We start from the raw sequence: 18,802 nt of genomic DNA, 5'->3' as shown, positions 1-18,802 counted from the left end.
GCTTGGCGATCTCCACATGGTGAATTGTAATTTACTTGTTTTAAAATCTTTCCATTTTAAAAGGCAGTCAGCGACTATAACGTAGCTGCAGTGGGTAAATTCTCCACAGCACCTAAGATCATTGGTGCGCCAGGCTAAACGTCTGCTGTTTTGATCCCTTGGCTACAACAAAAGAGCGTGAAGAGAGCCCATGCCCATGTGCAGATACTGTGTGTGTGTGTGTGACAGAGCAAAGTCTTGCATCTTGCTCATTGCACTATCTGCGGTGCTGCTCGTGCACCGTTATTTTGTTATCTCTACCTTGTAAGCAGTCATGGTTAGAGGGGAATTATCAGCATCAATAATTATTGCAAGTATTCCTATGGAAATTAGGATTTTTCCCATGTCATGATGATCCTGAAAAGGATAGTTCTGTATGTAAGTGTTGGCACCCCCTAGTGTGGCATCCCTATGAGATCTGAATATACATGCTTATGAAAGTCAATACAGTATTTTATAACCACGAGGAGAGCAACCGGGTGATTGTTGTTCTGTCATTGAGGTGGGCCTGGCCTAGTCCTGAGCAGCAGAGCAGCATTGGGAGTGAGCCCACAGGAGAGGAGTGTCAGTCCTCACTGTACCAGCGCTGTGGGAACGCACTGATGATGTCATATGCTGGGGCATCTGTCCATCTGAAGTTATGAGGAGGGAGAGAGTTGATAATGATGGCACAGGACTGGGCTTTCATAACATGCCAAACAGACGGATGTGACTTAGTTCTGGTATGCAGATTGTCACTGATCATTTGGACAAATCGTGATTTCCCCAGTTAGAAGAGTGGATACTTCACTAGCCTCGTTGGTACATTTTCTAGCACGTCTCCCCCGAGAATATATTTTTTTTCAATGTAGTAGGTGGATCAGCTTTAATATTGCAAATAGAAGCCACAATCAATGTAATTGTCTACATTCACTTTGAAAAAAAATATATATATATACACACATATTACCAGCCAAAAGTTTGGACGCTTACTCATTCAAGAATTTCTTTATTTTGATTTTTTACATTGCAGAATAATAGTGAAGACCAACTATGAAATCACATATGGAATCACGTAATGAAAAAGTGTTAAATCAAAATATATTTTATATTCTTCAAAGTACCCTTTGTGTTAATGACAGCATTGCACACACTTGGCATTCTCTCAACCAACTTCACCTGGAATAATTCCAACAGTATTGAAGGAATAAGCACAAATGCTTAGAACTTGTTATTCTGCTTTTCCTTCACTCTGCGGACCAACTCATCCCAAACCATCTCAATTGGGTTGAGGTCGAGTGATTGCGGAGGCCAGGGAATGTGATGCAGCACTCATTCGCTCTCCTTCTTGGTCAAAAATCCCTTACACGGCCTTGGTGTGTTGGGTCATTGTCCTGTTGAAAAACAAATGATAGTCCCACTAAGCGTGAACGAGAATGGATGGCATGTCGCTGCAGAATGCTGCGGTAGCCATGCTGGTTGTGTGCCTTGAATTCTAAATAAATCACTGACAATGTCACCAGCAAAGCATCCCCACACCATCACACCACCACCTCCATGCTTCATGGTGGTAACCACACATGCAGAGATTATCCGTTCAACTACTCTGTCTCACAAAGACATGGCGGTTGAACCAAAAATCTCAATTGGACTCATGAGACCAAAGAACAGATGTCCACTGGAGTAATGTCCATTGCTTGTGTTTCTTGGCCCAAGCAAATCCCTTATTATTGGTGTCCTTTTTGTAGTGGTTTCTTTGAAGCAATTTGACCATGAAGGCCTGATCATCTGAATAGTTGATGAGATGTGTATCTTACTTGAACTCTGAAGCATTTATTTGGGCTGCAATTTCTGAGGCTGGTAACTCTAATGAACTTAACTTAACTTTACCTCTGCAGCAGAGGTAACGCTGGGACTTCGTTTCCTGTGGCGGCCCTCATGAGAGCCAGTTTCATCATAGCGCTTGATGGTTTTTGTGACTGCACTTGAAGAAATGTTCAAAGTTCTTTAATTTTACATATTGACTGACCTTCATGTCAAAGTAATGATGCAATGTCATTTCTCTTTGCTCATTTGAGCTGTTGTTTCCATAATATGGGCTTGGTCTTTTACTAAATAGGGCTATCTTCAGTATACCCCTTACCTTGTCACAACACAACTGATTGGCTCAATGCATTAAGAAAGAAATTCCACAAATGAACTTTTAACAAGGCACACCTGTTAATTGAAATGCATTCCAGGTGACTGCCTCATGAAGCTGGTTTAGAGAATGCCAAGAGTGTGCAAAGATGTCACCAAGGGAAAGTGTGGCTACTTTGAAGAACCTACAATATATTTTAATTTGTTTAACACTTTTTTGGTTACTACATGATTCCATATGTGTTATTTCATAGTTTTGTTGTCTTCAGTATTATTCTACAATGTAAATAGTACAAATATAGAAAAACCCTTGTTAACATTTGACTGGTACTGTATATGTTATCCCTAAAATAAATTTAAAAAAAAATATATATATACATGGCACAAGTAATTTTACCAACAATTGTTTACGGATAGATTATTTCACTCATAATTCACTGTATCACAATTCAAGTGGGTCATACATTTACATACACTAAGTTGACTGTGCCTTTAAAAAGCGTGGAAAATTCCAGAAAAGGATGTCATGGCTTTAGAAGCTTCTGATAGGCTAATTGACATAATTTGAGTCAATTGGAGGTGTACCTGTGGATGTATTTCAAGGCCTACCTTCAAACTCAGTGCCTCTTTGCTTGACATCATGGGAAAATCAAAAGAAATCAGCCCAGACCTCAGAAAACAAATTGTAGACCTCCACAAGTCTGGTTCATCCTTGGGAGCAATTTCCAAACGCCTGAAGGTACCACGTTCATCTCTACAAACAATAGTACGCGAGTATGAACACCATGGGACTACGCAGCCGTCATACCGCTCAGGAAGGAGACGCGTTCTGTCTCCTTGAGATTAACTTACTTTGGTGTGAAAAGTGCAAATCAATCCCAGAACAACAGCAAAGGACCTTGTGAAGATGCTGGAGAAAACAGGTACAATTATATCTATATCCACAGTAAAAACGAGTCCTATATCAACATAACCTGAAAGGCCGCTCAGCAAGGAAGAAGCCACTGCTCCAAAACCGCCATAAAAAAGCCAGACTATGATTTGCAACTGCACATATCGTACGTTTTGGAGAAATGTCCTCTGGTCTGATGAAACAAAAATAGAACTGTTTGGCCATAATGACAATTGTTATGTTTGGAGGAAAAAGGGGGAGGCTTGTAAGCCGAAGAACACCATCCCAACCGTGAAGCACAGGCGTGGCAGCAACATGTCATGGGGGTGCTTTGCTGCAGGAGGGACTGGTGCACTTCACAAAATAGATGGCATTATGAGGGAGGGAAATTTATGTGAATATATTGATGCAAAATCTCAAGACATCAGTCAGGAAGTTAAAGCTCGGTCGCAAATGTGGCAAAATGGTTGTGGCAAAAAAGTTGTGGCAAAATGGCTTAAGGAGAACAAAGTCAAGGTATTGGAGTTGCCATCACAAAGCACTGACCTCAATCCTATAGAAAATTTGTGGGCAGAACTGAAAAAGCGTGCGCGAGCAAGGAGGCCTACAAACCTGACTCAGTTACACCAGCTCTGTCAGGAGGAATGGGCCAACATTCACCCAACTTATTGTGGGAAGCTTGTGGAAGGCTACCTGAACCGTTTGACCCAAGTTAAACAATTTAAAGGCAATGCTACCAAACACTAATTGAGTGTATGTAAACTTCTGACCCACTTGGAATGTGATGAAATAAATAAAAGCTGAAAAAAATCATTTTCTACTATTATTCTGACATTTCGCATTCTTAACTGCCCTAACTGACCTAAAACAGGGGATTTTTACAATGATTAAATGTCAGGAATTGTGAAAACTGAATTTAAAACTATTTAGATGAGGTGTATGTAAACTTCCGACTTCAACTGTAGGTGTGTCCAAACTCTTGACTGGTACTGTATATTTTCAACTGTGCTGTTATGTTTCACAAAAATTCTGAACCTATATACATTTTACGGACAGTATATTTTACATTAGTTTTCTTGTTTTTTTTTGTGTTATTTTTAGTCCCAACATTCAGCTACCCTCAACCCCTCCCAATATAAAATATTTGAATACCATCTAGTTTTGATTTCTATTTGCCATATATTTTTCAACTGTGCTGTGACGTTTCAAAAAAGTTCTGAACCTTTCTATTCTCATAGTTTCCACAGATTGTAAATCAAAGAGAAACATTTTTGCTAAGAGTATTATTTTATACAATGATCGATTGTCAATGACTTTTCAGATCACCCAGTAGTGCTATTTGCAGAGTTACGACCAGGTACAGTCGTATGAACATTTCGGGCACCCCTCTGAGGCTGCATAATAATTTACTCTGTCGTCACAGAAAATGATCACAGTGGCATGCCATTCATTTTCTAATAAAAGTTGAGTACTGGGGTATTGTCCAGACAAAGATTTTTAGTGTAGCAATATTAAGTTGTATGAAATTAAATCAGATGTGAAAAAGAGGCTTTGCAAAAATGTGGGCACCCTTGTCATTCTGTTGATTTGAATACCTGTAACTACTTAGCACTGATTAATTGGAACACACAATTGGTTTGGTGAGCTCATTAAGCCTTGAAATTCATAGACTAGTGCATCCAATCATGAGAAAGGGTATTTAAGGTGGCCAATTGCAAGTTGTTCTCTTTGACTCTCCTCTGAAGAGTGGCAACATGGGGGCCTCAAAACAACTCTCAAATGACCTGAAAACAAAGATTGTTTAACATTATGGTTCAGAGGAAGGCTACAAAAAGCTATCGCAGAGATTTATTTATTTTTATTTTTTATTTCACCTTTATTTAACCAGGTAGGCTAGTTGAGAACAAGTTCTCATTTGCAACTGCGACCTGGCCAAGATAAAGCATAGCAGTGTGAACAGACAACAGAGTTACACATGGAGTAAACAATTGTCAGTGTCCACTGTGAGGAACATAGTGAGGAAATGGAAGACCACAGGCAGAGTTCTTGTTAAGGCCAGAAGTGTCAGGCCAAGTAAAATCTCAGAGAGGCGAAGGATGGTGAGAACGGTCAAAAACAGCCCACAGACCACCTCCAAGGACCTACGACATCATCTTGCTGCCGATGGTGTCACTGCATCGTTCAACAATTCAGCGCACTTTGCACAAGGAGAAGCTGTATGGGAGAGTGATGCGGAAGAAGCCTTTTCTGCACACACGCCACAAACAGAGTCGCTTGAGGTATGCAAACGCACATTTGGACAAGCCAGCTTCATTTTGGAATAAGGTGCTGTGGACTGTTGAAACAAAGATTGAGGTATTTGGTCATAACAAGGGAGGTTATGCATGGAGGCAAAAGAACACAGCGTTCCAAGAAAAACACTTGCTACCCACAGTAAAATTTGGTGGGGGTTCAATCACGCTGTGGGGCTGTGTGGCCAGTGCCGGTACTGGGAATCTTGTTAAAGATGAGGGTTGCATGGATGTCACTCAATATCAGCAGATTCTTGGGAATAATGTTGAAGAATCAGTCACAAAGTTGAAGTTACACCAGGGCTGGATATTTCAACAAGACAACGACCCAAAACACTTCTCAAAATCTACCCAGGCATTTATGCAGAGGAAAAAGTACAATGTTCTGGAATGGCCATACCAGTCCCCAGACCTGAATATCATTGAGAATCTGTGGGATGATTTGAAGCGGGCTGTCCATGCTCGGCAACCATCAAACCTAACTGAACTGGAGATGTTTTGTAAGGAGGAATGGTCCAAAATACCTTCACCCAGAATCCAGACACTCATTAGAGGCTATGGGAAGCGTCTAGAGGCTGTTATTTTAGCAAAAGGAGGCTCTACTAAATATTGATGTGATTTTTCTATTGGGGCGCCCACATTTATGCACCTGTCTAATTTTGTTTTGATGCATATTTTACATTTTCTGTTAATCCAATAAACCCAATTTCACTACTGAAATATTACTGTGTCCATCAGTTATTTGATAGATCAAAATGAAATTGCTGATCCAAACACCCAATTATTTATAAATGGAAATTGTCAGGGGTGCCCAAACTTTTTCATACGACTGTAAATTCCTGAACCTGCGACCAAAAACAAGCTACATATGGACAGTACCAAAACAAATGATGTAATGATTATGTCTCTTCGCAGCAAAATCTGACGAGCTGGGATGGTTGATACAACCATCATATACAGTGGCTTCGGACCCCCTAGACCTTTATCCACATTTTGTTACGTTACAGCCTTATTCTAAAATTGATTTAATTGTTTTTTCGCCCTCATCGATCTCAACACAATACCCCATAATGACAAAGCAAAAACTGGTTTCGAAATGTTTGCTAATTTATGAAAAAGAAACATGTCACATTTACATAAGTATTCAGACTCTTTACTCAGTACTTTGTTGAAGCACCTTTGGCAGCAATTACATTCTTGAGTATTCTTGGGTATGACGGCACACCTATATTTGGGGAGTTTCTCCTATTCTTCTCTGCAGATCCTCTCAAGCTCTGTCAGGATGGATGGGGAGCATTGCTGCACAGCTATTTTCAGGTCTCTCCAGAGATGTTCGATCGGGTTTAAATCCGGGCTCTGGCTGGGCACTCAAGGACATTCAGAGATTTGTCCTGAAGCCACTCCTGCATTGTCTTGGCTGTGTGCTTAGTGTCGTTTTCCTGTTGGAAGGTGAACTTTCGCCCCAGTCTGAGGTCCTGAGCTCTCTGGAGCAGGTTTTCATCAAGGATCTCTCTGTAGTTTGCTTTGTTCATCTTTCCCTCGATCCTGACTAGTCTCCCAGTCCCTGCCACTGAAAAACACCCCCACAGAATGATGCTGCCACCAGCATGCTTGGATGGTGCCAGGTTTCATCCAGACGTGATGCTTGGCATTCATGCCAAAGAGTTGAATCTTGGTTTCATCAGACCAAAGAATCTTGTTTCTCATGTAGTCTTTAGGTGCCTTTTGGCAAACTTCAAGCGGGCTGTCATGTGCCTTCTACTGAGGAGTGGCTTCCGCCTGGCCACTCTACCATAAAGGCCTGATAGGTGGAGTGCTGCAGAGATGGTTTCAGAGAAGATTCTCCCAACTCCACAGAGGATCTCTGGAGCTCCTTCAGTGACCATCAGGTTCTTGGTCACCTCCCTGACCAAGGCCCTTCTCCCACAATTGCTCAGTTTGGCCAAGCGGCCAGCTCTAGGAAGAGTCTTGGTGGTTCCAAACTTCTTCCATTTAAGAATGATGGAAGCCACTGTGTTCTTGGGGACCTTCAATGCTGCAGAAATGTTTTTGGTACCCTTCCCCAGATCTGTGCATCGATACAATCCTTTCTCGGAGCTCTACGGACAATTCCTTCCACCTCATGGCTTGGTTTATGCTCTGACATGCACTGTCAACTGTGGGACCTTATATAGACAGGTCTGTGCCTTTCCAAATCATGTCCAATCAAGTTGTAGTAGCATCTCAACGGTGATCAATTGAAACAGGATGAACCTCAGCTCAACTTTGAGTCTTATTGCAAAGGGTCTGAATACTTATATTTTTAATACATTTGCAAAACTTTAGAAAAACCTATTTTTACTTTATGGGGGTATTTGTGTGTACATTTTTTATTTATTATTCCATTTTAGAATAAGGCTGTAATGTAACAAAATGTGGAAAAAGTCAAGGGGTCTGAATACTTTCAGAAGGCACTGTATATAACATTATATTGGTTGCAAGAATTTTGTATAATTTAAATTGAAAAACTATTAAGTTTTGAATCTGGTGTCGTTTTGTGTATCAGTTCATAAACCATGTGCCTGGTACATTGAAAATCTCTTCGCAACTATTTTGCAATCTGTATGGCACAGCTGTCCATTTTTTGGTCCTTAAATGAAACTGGTATACTTTTTTATATAACACAATTTTCTTGAACCTATTTTGGTTGTTAATGCAGGGTCGACAGACAAGTTCCTTACCTTCTCCCCCTTCCATTTGCCTCTTCCATTTTTGCGGTATGCAAGATTTTAGTTCTGGGTGTCCGAGATTAACATGACCCAAAAGTCACTGTGACTAAGATGAAGTACTGTGAACCTGATGGACCTCCTGGGCAAAATACTCTGAACAGCATTTTGTGGTAATGGCTCCCAACCCACATGTGCTTGTCCAGATACTGGTGCAGGTGACCTATGGTCTCTGAGAAGTGCATCTTCATGATGTAAGTGTGCTCGCCATCCTCTGACTTTACCCTCAGTGTGGTGACATCACGAGCCGAGTTGGGGGGGGATCAGTCTCATGCAACTCCAACCTAAGTTAGAGTAGGAGACAACAGGTTCATAACCCACATTAGCAAATGTGTGTCCCTCTTCCAGGGTCTCCTCTGTCACAAGGTCCCACAAGGCCCCCTAGTGGTGGAAGTGAAAGTATTGTGCATAATTCTAGACACCTGCATACCTCTCTTTCAAGGCCTGTAGCACTGGTGTGTCTATGAGGGTCACCGCATGGCTGTTTGGAGCATCAGAAGAGCCCTAAACACAAGACACAGCCATGTACTAACGTATAGTATACTCACATTCATCATCTACAGGTATCAGCAGAAACATGCAACAGATCTCAGTCTCACCTGTAGACTGGCTTTCACTGAGTCCCTGATGTCAATCACTCTACCAGCCTTCACCAACACTTTGGGCAGCCTGTTTAGCAATTGGTCCATTGTCAGTGTTCTGCCTGTGGCTAACTCAATGTTCAAGTCAGAGCAAAATTAGTCTTGGGGTGAATCTCAAGTGACATGCATATAGTTGAACCAACTTCAAGTATGACATTCAATTATTTCACTGATTCCTTGCGTCCCCTCCCCTCGCCTCCTCAAAGAAGATCCAAGGTTTCTTCCCATCTCATGCATCTTCAGGAGGAGACAAGGAGAGAGGAGTCGAGGAATCCAAAAAACACAATTGAGATTCCACCCCTGCAGTTGGTTCAACTAGAGTGTAAAGTGTAGCACGTTTTCAGGAACAAATTGAAGCGATACAGAGGGGACCAACCGGGTATCTAGGAGACGGCACAGTATGCGTGTTCTAGTCTGTCTGTTGATTTCTCCCCCTCTGTGCATCCAACAACAGCCTGCCCCATCCCAGGGAACTCCGCCCACGGTCGCCTCTCTTGGAACTCCTTCTCTCACCTGTCGTGAACCTGTGTACACCAAAAGACGACGTGCCACTACTCACCACATAACAAACAGGAAATACATTGTCCATGTAGTCCGTTTTCCTACCGTAAGCACATTTGAAATCCACGCATGCACACAAAGCACACACACACCCGAAAGGGCACCCCACCTGCAAACCTGTCCTGTAGCTCAGAAGGGAAGTATCCGTGCATCATGTCTTGCATGCACTGCTGTAAAGTCATGAGCGGCAGGGTGTCAGACACATTTGACTGAGATACAAACGGAGCTTTCTGTACTTAGTTATTCTGTCCGCTACAATCTGAGAGAGAGTCAATATACGGAAACATTTAAATCAAAGAATCTTCAGTGAAAATGTATCGAAAGCCATGCCTGGTTCAAATATCTTGTCTGCTTCAGTGCCTGGTCTAGGTATGTTGTACTCTCTCGTAATAGCCTTAACAGTAGCTGATTTGGTTCTGGGTGCTGAGACTATGTACTGACTAGCCAGTTAGAGTGTAGAGAGTATTCCCTATACAGTCTCTGTCTGTACCTGTGTGCTGGCTTCCTGGTAAGAGCGGAAGGGCCCATTGAACATGAGGATGCCATTGCTGTAGAGCCTTAGTGGAAGGAGGTGCTGCTGGGCCAGCTGTGCCCCTCTGGACGTGACCCTGACGAAGGACTCTCTCTCCCCAGCCAGTATGTTCTACTGCTGAATGTTCTGGAGCACCAGGTCAAAGTTCATCTAAACGTTTCTCAGCCACAGAGGTCTCTGCAAAACACAGGCCACCATAGTAAGTGAATGCATACTTGAAGACGTTCTGTTTGAAAACCATCCGGGCATCACACGAGCACAGCTCTGTGAAACTTTACTGCTGCATTGAAAGAACATCAAAGTCGTGACAGAAACCACTCTTCGGGGGTTGTTTGGCAACTGCTTTGTACGGTTGGAAATGACAGTTTGAAGATGTGATTTGATTAGGTTTCACTTCACGTGTATATTGAAAGTAAGGCCTAAGGTGAGGATTAGTGGGTTACTGAGTACTGGGGCTGCCTGTTAAGCAGGGTGTCCTGTTGCAGCGTGTTCAGATAGAAATGTATCATGTAGAAGGAATATGATTGTCAGAATAGGGAAATCTTAGCAGCTCTATTAACTGCTTTTCAGTCACTGCAGGCTTCCCTTTATGGTCTCAAACTGGTCTTGAATGTACAAAAAACTCAATTCATGACCTTTACCAGAGCTAGAACTCTGCCAGAGAATGTTAGCGTTGTCACATCTGGTGGCTTATCCATTGAAAAAGTGTCATCCTACAAATACCTAGGTATTTAGTTGGATGACAAGTTGTCCTTTAAAGTTCATGTGGATAATCTTGTGACAAAGCTTATATTGAAATTGGGTTTTTATTTTTGTAATAAGGCTTGCTTCCCGCTTAAGGCTAGAAAAAAGCTTGTTCAGGCCACTTTTCTCTCTGTAATTGATTATTTTTTATTTATTTTACTAGGCAAGTCAGTTAAGAACAAATTCTTATTTTCAATGACGGCCTAGGAACAGTGGGTTAACTGCCTGTTCAGGGGCAGAACGACAGATTTGTACCTCGTCAGCTCGGGGGTTTGAACTTGCAACCTTCCAGTTACTAGTCCAACGCTCTAACCAGTAGGCTACCCTTGTTGTATATGCATGCAACCACCTCTGTCTTACAGAGACTGGACTCTGTTTATCATGCAACCACCTCTGTCTTACAGAGACTGGACTCTGTTTATCATGCAGCCTCCTCCGTCTTGCAGAGACTGGACTCTGTTTATCATGCAACCACCTCTGTCTTACAGAGACTGGACTCTGTTTATCATGCAACCACCTCTGTCTTACAGAGACTGGACTCTGTTTATCATGCATCCTTGCGCTTTATTACAAATGCCAAGTCACTCACTCATTGCACATTGTACCAAATGGTAGGTTGGACCTCACTTTATATGCGCAGAAAGATACATTTGTACTGTATGTGTTCATCTACAAAGCCCTTTTGGGTGAACTCCTTTACCTCTGTAGTCTGGTCTCCTTCACCACCAGCAGTTACCATACCCGGTCTGCTAGGTGGTTGCTACTTCAAGTCCCCAGGACACTCACAGTATTAGGCAAGAATACCTTCTCTTCTTGTGCCCCAGACGGATGGATTAATCTACAATCCATGTTTCATCTAGATATGTTAGTGCCACTGAATGAGTTTCAAATATTGACGGGAGACTCTGTTACGGAGGAGTGTAAATGCTTTTTTTGTTGCCTGGATCACTGTATTGTTGTATGTTTTAATTTTGTAATGTATTGATTGTTGCTGCCTTCTTGGCCAGGTCTCCCTTGAAAAAGAGACTCTGGGTCTCAATGGGCTTTTCCTGGTTTAATTTCTATCTGCACCATAAGGTTCAGCACTTAATACCGCCCTGGTTTCTTTACCTGGCTGCCACACCCCTCCCTCAGAGCTCTGGGTCTGCTCAGCTTCCTTTACTTCCTGTTGTGTTGAGCTCATCTCCGCACCTCACCCAGATCATGCCGTAGTCATTCAGAAACCACTGGGTGGTTAAAAAACCCACTGTGAGTAAAAAAAAAAAAACTTTTCAGTGACATCGGTTAAAGAGGTGAACTAAACTATTTAGAACAGACTTCAAATCAAATCAAATCAAATCAAATCAAATTTTATTTGTCACATACACATGGTTAGCAGATGTTAATGCGAGTGTAGCGAAATGCTTGTGCTTCTAGTTCCGACAATGCAGTAATAACAAGTAATCTAACTAACAATTCCAAAACTACTGTCTTGTACACAGTGTAAGGGGATAAAGAATATGTACATAAGGATATATGAATGAGTGATGGTACAGAGCAGCATAGGCAAGATACAGTAGATGGTATCGGGTACAGTATGTACAAATGAGATGAGTATGTAAACAAAGTGGCATAGTATAGTATAAAGTGGCTAGTGATACATGTATTACATAAGGATACCGTCGATGATATAGAGTACAGTATATACGTATGCGTATGAGATGAATAATGTAGGGTAAGTAACATTTATATAAGGTAGCATTGTTTAAAGTGGCTAGTGATATATTTACATCATTTCCCATCAATTCCCATTATTAAAGTGGCTGGAGTTGAGTCAGTGTCAGTGTGTTGGCAGCAGCCACTCAGTGTTAGTGGTGGCTGTTTAACAGTCTGATGGCCTTGAGATAGAAGCTGTTTTTCAGTCTCTCGGTCCCAGCTTTGATGCACCTGTACTGACCTCGCCTTCTGGATGATAGCGGGGTGAACAGGCAGTGGCTCGGGTGGTTGATGTCCTTGATGATCTTTATGGCCTTCCTGTGACATCGGGTGGTGTAGGTGTCCTGGAGGGCAGGTAGTTTGCCCCCGGTGATGCGTTGTGCAGACCTCACTACCCTCTGGAGAGCCTTACGGTTGAGGGCGGTGCAGTTGCCATACCAGGCGGTGATACAGCCCGCCAGGATGCTCTCGATTGTGCATCTGTAGAAGTTTGTGAGTGCTTTTGGTGACAAGCCGAATTTCTTCAGCCTCCTGAGGTTGAAGAGGCGCTGCTGCGCCTTCTTCACGATGCTGTCTGTGTGAGTGGACCAATTCAGTTTGTCTGTGATGTGTATGCCGAGGAACTTAAAACTTGCTACCCTCTCCACTACTGTTCCATCGATGTGGATAGGGGGGTGTTCCCTCTGCTGTTTCCTGAAGTCCACAATCATCTCCTTAGTTTTGTTGACGTTGAGTGTGAGGTTGTTTTCCTGACACCACACTCCGAGGGCCCTCACCTCCTCCCTGTAGGCCGTCTCATCGTTGTTGGTAATCAAGCCTACCACTGTTGTGTCGTCCGCAAACTTGATGATTGAGTTGGAGGCGTGCGTGGCCACGCAGTCGTGGGTGAACAGGGAGTACAGGAGAGGGCTCAGAACGCAACCTTGTGGGGCCCCAGTGTTGAGGATCAGCGGGGAGGAGATGTTGTTGCCTACCCTCACCACCTGGGGGCGGCCCGTCAGGAAGTCCAGTACCCAGTTGCACAGGGCGGGGTCGAGACCCAGGGTCTCGAGCTTGATGACGAGCTTGGAGGGTACTATGGTGTTGAATGCCGAGCTGTAGTCGATGAACAGCATTCTCACATAGGTATTCCTCTTGTCCAGATGGGTTAGGGCAGTGTGCAGTGTGGTTGAGATTGCATCGTCTGTGGACCTATTTGGGCGGTAAGCAAATTGGAGTGGGTCTAGGGTGTCAGGTAGGGTGGAGGTGATATGGTCCTTGACTAGTCTCTCAAAGAAGATGAGTCAACTACCACAACTCAACGTATGTTATACTGGATGTAGAAAAGTCTAAATTGGACAAGCACTGACTAAGATATATTGTGAATCACACAGACACAGGTTAGTGCTTCCACGGCTTTCAATACAGTGCGGCCCATCCATGTCTGTGCAATGTACCAAACTGTTAGCTGAGGGCCGAAAAAAACATTGCAACAAAAACATTGCTCCATTGTATCACCATGGCGATGAGAACACTGTATCAGCCTACATTCTATAAGTATACGAATACTAGACCTACGTGTGCTGTGACTGGAGCTCTGTGGTTCTAGAACTGTATGAGATATGCGATAGGCTGAAATAACTTTTGCCCTGTTTTGTTACGTTACGTGCTTTGTCTTTATGGGGTATTGTGTGTAGATTGATGACAAAAAAACAATTTAATCAATTTTAGAATAAGGCTGTAACGTAACAAAATGTGGAAAAAGTCAAGTCAAGGGGTCTGAATACTTTCTGAATGCGCCGTATGCTGTATATTCTTTTGGCGAAACATTTCATGGGTAGTTGCAGTAGTTACTTACACTGCTACATGGCAAAAAAAGTAATTAACTACTGAAAAGACTACGAAGATTTGAATTTCGGTAAACTGCCATCAAGCTACTGCAAAATGTAGGTACATGACTATTTCAATGACATAGTGGAACTACTCCCAAACACGGTCTGTTTTCAACTCGACAGCACAACTTTGGAAAATATGTGCTGTTTGAGGAGGTCTCTTATTACCTCATCATACAAACTATAATAAATATCTTGTCATTCAAAATATGAGAAGTCTCTTGTACAAACTATAGTATAAGGAGTCTCTTGTCAAGCAAACTATAAGGAGCAAAGGTCAACTATGGAATACCGATGCAACATCCACACATTCACACATTTAGATGATTTTGTGTAGAAAACATTTACCGGCACCATTTAGCTACTGCTCACACATACTGTAGCAGGAATATGTGTAGACTTAACACTTGTATGACAGGCATCCTGTATGTACAACTTCATCAGCATTCTGTGGTTGAGCTTTCCTTTAAAATGCATGCTTTTGATTGGGTGTTGCGGAGGATCACAGAGGTCGATGTGGTTGAGGTTGATTTCAGATCTAACCAAAACCCTCGTCTTGCTGGAGGTGTTCACAGAAGCTGGATGCAGAGTTGTTACAGCTTTTCCCATCGTTTTCCCATTAAGCGTGTGCTAAATGACTCAAATGTAATGTACAATGTCATTTCTATGTCTGAAGGTGTGTCGTACTTGGCTCCCCTTGTGGTCAAAGTCCAGGGCTTGGGTCTTCACCTTGGTCTCCAGCAGGGTCAGCCTCTGTATCATGGAGGGCATTAGCTCAAAATCACTAAGGGGTGCACCTGGAGGGTTCAGTCAGAATTCACCAGATCAGGCAGCGTAATAACTGTATAATAAAGGCTACTGTACGACACTCGGCAGATGTTTCTTTTTCTCCAAAGCGTCTTAGGTACAGTGATGCATACATTGTTACTGATTCTGAGAACACTCTGATTCAATGTTACTGTACATTATCAGAAACTCAAGCTGGCTTTTTTTGAAACCACCATTTGTGACCACAGTGCTGTAGTAGGAAAACAATACACTTTTTGTTTGTGCTGTCCATGCACACAACATACTAATCTAACAACCACGCATGAGATTTCCAGTGTTATCTACATTGTATGTGCTCACTGCACTTATTTTGAACATGACGGATGTGACGTTGGTTGTGGTTGTGAATTTTTCGGCACAGGGCAAGTTGCAAGGACATCAAAGAAACATACAAAAGGAGTTGCTTTTCCTTTGTTTGACGGTAGATTTCAGTTGTCGTGGTTATTTCGTTCTCACTTTTACTTTGTCACTATTATAAATTGCATGAGTTATGTTACGGGTCTCATTACCATCCCCCCTAGACTGTCGGGCCAAAAGGGATTCGTAACACAAGGTTTTTAAAGAACTATATTCAGAGGCAGCATAGGTTTCAAATCATTGGATATCTCATAGTTAGACTACAGCAGGATTCCCCAACTGGCGGCTGGACGAATTCGTCCCGTGGGTGATTTTATCTGGCCATCCAAGTTTTATGAGCAATAAATAATACTAAAATTTTTTTTTACATTTTTGTTGTTGGTCATAAACGACTAAAAACATCAGCAAATCAGCTCCAAGTGATTTTCATTTTGGAAATCTATTCCAAAGTATTCCCACGCACCATAGTGATCGTATACAAATGTAAGCACGGTTTGAAATTATTATGATTAGTAAAATAGTATGTTTTTGTGGTCAATTGTAACGATCTGGGTGTAGTGGGTACGAAGTCAGGCGCAGGAAGCAGAGAGTTCAGGGGAGTGCTATTTAATGCACTAACGGCGAACATAAGCCACCCCACGAAACACAGGGCGCACACAAACCAAATGCCCCAAACACGGGGACTTAAACAGTCCAGCAAAACCCCAAGAAATGGGAAACACGTAAACCTCATTCGTGCACACAAGTCACACAAAACAATCCCGCACAAAGAGCAGGCGGGCCTCCTGGTAATTATAGCCCGACTAATCAGCCTAAACACAAAACAGGTGAAACCAATCAACAGAAAGGGGGGAAAGGATCAGTGGCAGCTCCGACCACAGCTGGTGCAGGAGGAGCCTCCTCCTCCGGTAACCCTCGGCACGGCCCCCCCTAACTCCATAGGAAGGGGAGCGGGAGTGCTAGGTGGTGGAACAGACAGGACCCTCTCCGAATGCCCGCGGGAAGCCAGCAGATTGTCCAGCCGGATAGACATGTCTATTAGTCCGTTGAGGGAGAGAGTGGCATGCGGACATGCTAGCTCCCTGTGGACGTCCTCCCGGAGACGACACCGGTAGTGGTCTATCAGGGCCTGGTCGTTCCACCCAGCCCCAGCGGCCAAGGTCCGGAACTCCAGTGCGAAATCCTGCGCGCTCCTCTTCTCCTGCCTAAGATGGAATTGTCGCTAACCCGCCTCTCGGCCCTCTGGAGGGTGGTCAAATACTGCGGGTGAATTCTGGGTAGTGCTCCTTCGCCGAGTCTGGACCATTCCAGACCGCGTTGGCCCACTCCAGGGCACGACCCGTCAGGTAGGAGACGAGGTGCGCCGGAGCCGGATGCGGAGGGAGGAGAAGGTGGACTCGTCGGAGGAACCGGAGGTGCAGAGAGGAGACCACTCCTCTCCCATCGGTCCATTCTCTCCATCATCTGATCCATCGCCGATCCTATCCGATGGAGGACGGTGGTATGATGGAGGACACGTTCCTCCATCGATTGAAGGGGGTTGGCAGTTGCTCCTGCTGACTCCATTAAAAGGTGCGGGATTCTGTAACGTTCTGGGTAGAAAGTTCAGGGGAGTGCTATTTAATGCACTAACGGCGAACATAAGCCACCCCACGAAACACAGGGCGCACACAAACCAAATGCCCCAAACACGGGGACTTAAACAGTCCAGCAAAACCCCACGAAATGGGAAACACGTAAACCTAATTCGTGCACACAAGTCACACAAAACAATCCCGCACAAAGAGCAGGCGGGCTTCCTGGTAATTATAGCCCGACTAATCAGCCTAAACACAAAACAGGTGAAACCAATCAACAGAAAGGGGGAAAGGATCAGTGGCAGCTAGTAGGCCGGTGACGACGACCGCCGAGCGCCACCCGAACAGGAAGGGGAGCCACCTTCGGTAGGAGTCGTGACATCAATTTGCAGTCTTCAAATGACTTGTAATATGTTCTGTCCCCCTGGCGATCTGCTCTAGAAAATAATCTGCTTTTAAATACCTTAATTCCATAGCTGCAAATGGATTCTCCTTGAAAGGCACTCATCTCTTATTTGAGCAAAATTAGCAATCATCAGTAACGCAAATAAACACGGACATCCATCTAATTGCAATACTTTTTGTCTTGGAAAAGATCCACTTTGTTTTCTCTCGAACATACCCTTGATGATTCATGGGCCCAGGAAGAGGAAGCTGTCGGTTTTTCCCCAACATTGAAAGTGGTGAGCTCATCTCCTCACATTCATTAAACACTAGGGTTCGATAGGATGCACAAATTGGCTAGCAGACTAGTTTACAGAGGTCATTTTGTGATTCAACAATGAATGTAAAAAAACACAATAGTTATGAGCACCTGGCTGACATTGTTGACATGCAAGCACATAGCAGCTAAAAACGCAAAATAAATGTCCTGAAAGTCTAGACTTGGTTCAGTTATTAGACTCAATAAACGAAAGTAACTTTTATTTGCCATGCAATGAATTTAGAAATGACTTACAAGTGACTGGCACTAGATTCTGTAGGTTGGAATACTATTACTAAATTATTGCTTGGAGTTCATTGCGATTATTAACGTGGATCGTGATATTTCAGTGGCTCGTTGCTGGTTCCAGAAGTCAATATACCCTCTTTCCCACCGTGAAGAACCCGCCAAAGGGATACGTTGTAATTCAAAGTGATACATTGTAATTCAAAGTATGTGTCATGATCGTCGTAAGGAGGAGACCTAAGCGCAGCGTGGTTAGAATACATTCTTCTTTATTAATGAAGAACACTTAAACAAAAACAACAATTGACCGCTATATAAACAATGTGCTAACGTGCAACATAACATAGACAATAACCCACGAAATACCCAAAGAAGATGGCTGCCTAAATATGGTTCCCAATCAGAGACAACGATAAACACTTGGCTCTAACTGAGAACCAATCTAGGCAACCATAGACCTACATAAACACCTAGATGGAAATAACCCCATAAATCTACAAAACCCCTAGACAGTACAAACACCCTAGATGAGACAAAAACACACATACCACCCTCGTCACACCCTGACCCAACCAAAATATATAAAGAAAACAAAGAATACTCAGGTCAGGGCGTGACAGAATGACATTGCAATCAGCCATCGACAAACCTTGACATGAAATTAACGATGTATCCAAACACCAGTCTACTTTTATTTCAAAAGTTGTCACACACCTAGCCCTAGATCAGAACACATACTAGGCATGCTATACAAAACATAACAATACAATACAATAACCTACAATACAATGCAACACAATACCATAAATAGGCTATCGACCTATATGGAAAAATAGGAGAATAGAAAAATACCCATCTGTTTCATTCGTGCCAAATCATTTGTAGGCCCTATTAAAGTTAATTTACACTGCTCATGACTGTAAAACAAATGTCTGTTCTTGT

General features: G+C 43.1%; 1 pseudogene; it reads right to left on the bottom strand.

Moving 5' to 3' along the window:
• Window positions 1–533: 533 nt before the first annotated feature.
• LOC139385504 (UBX domain-containing protein 11-like) lies at window positions 534–17,604 on the bottom strand (annotated as a pseudogene).
• Window positions 17,605–18,802: the final 1,198 nt, after the last annotated feature.

The sequence above is a fragment of the Oncorhynchus clarkii genome, chromosome 3 (assembly GCF_045791955.1).
Source record: "Oncorhynchus clarkii lewisi isolate Uvic-CL-2024 chromosome 3, UVic_Ocla_1.0, whole genome shotgun sequence".
Taxonomy (NCBI): domain Eukaryota; kingdom Metazoa; phylum Chordata; class Actinopteri; order Salmoniformes; family Salmonidae; genus Oncorhynchus; species Oncorhynchus clarkii.
Note: the sequence above shows the minus strand (reverse complement) of the source record. Positions and strands in the feature narration are given on the sequence as shown.